The sequence below is a fragment of the Cryptotermes secundus genome, unplaced genomic scaffold (assembly GCF_002891405.2).
Source record: "Cryptotermes secundus unplaced genomic scaffold, Csec_1.0 scaffold303, whole genome shotgun sequence".
NCBI classification, from domain to species: Eukaryota; Metazoa; Arthropoda; class Insecta; order Blattodea; family Kalotermitidae; genus Cryptotermes; species Cryptotermes secundus.
Genome location: NW_019726229.1, coordinates 27,179 through 28,016, shown reverse-complemented (window position 1 = coordinate 28,016; position 838 = coordinate 27,179).

The window sequence follows — 838 nt, the reverse complement described above, 5'->3', positions numbered from 1 at the left end:
TCTTTCAGCCTGTTCACCTCCAGAATAATACACTGTATAATCACCACTTCTTATTTCACCTTGTCCTTTCCACCACACTTTGCTGACACCTAAAACAGACACCTGATTCTTCTGCATTTCCATTTTCAAATTCTCCAATTTGCCTGCTTGATTCAAGGTCCTTACATTCCATGGTCCAATCTTGTAGCCGTGATGTTCTGATCTTCGCACTTTTTCTTGTCGTAACACCTGCATGACATTTCCTCTAGAAACACTCCCCCCCCCCAGAGATCCGATTGGGGGAGTAGTTTACCTCCGGATTGTTTTGTCTCCAGAGGAAACATCTTGCATACTTGGTATCTCTGTTTCTGGAAAGAGACTATCTAGGAAAAGTGATAATGTGGTAGTTTTTCCATTTGCTTTCCACATCGTAGTACAACAGCCGTTCAAACCACTCTGGTCACGCCTGTTGCTATACATACTTGAACCATCTCGAGCATCATTTGCTCTGGGCTTCAAGTTGCTGCTTCCGGCATCAGTTGTTGGTGTCTCTCTTCATCTGATGCCTACCCTTTGACCTGTCCAGCAAGGGAGGCCCTGCCAGTAGGTACACTACCGCTGGTATAGCTCTCAGGGTCCTTGGCATACTGAAACCCCCTTACCACGATAAGGTGGAGCCACCACGAGGGGGCCTGTTTAATATTATCCAGTAAACCCTACCATTTTCTCTCAAATAGCCCTTTTCGGTATTGACATATATGCAGGTACATGTACAATGGCCATCAACTTCATGCTTTGGATTCTCTTTATCTTTTCTGAGTCCGTCATACATTTGGATTGATCTGCAGTTTGATATTTT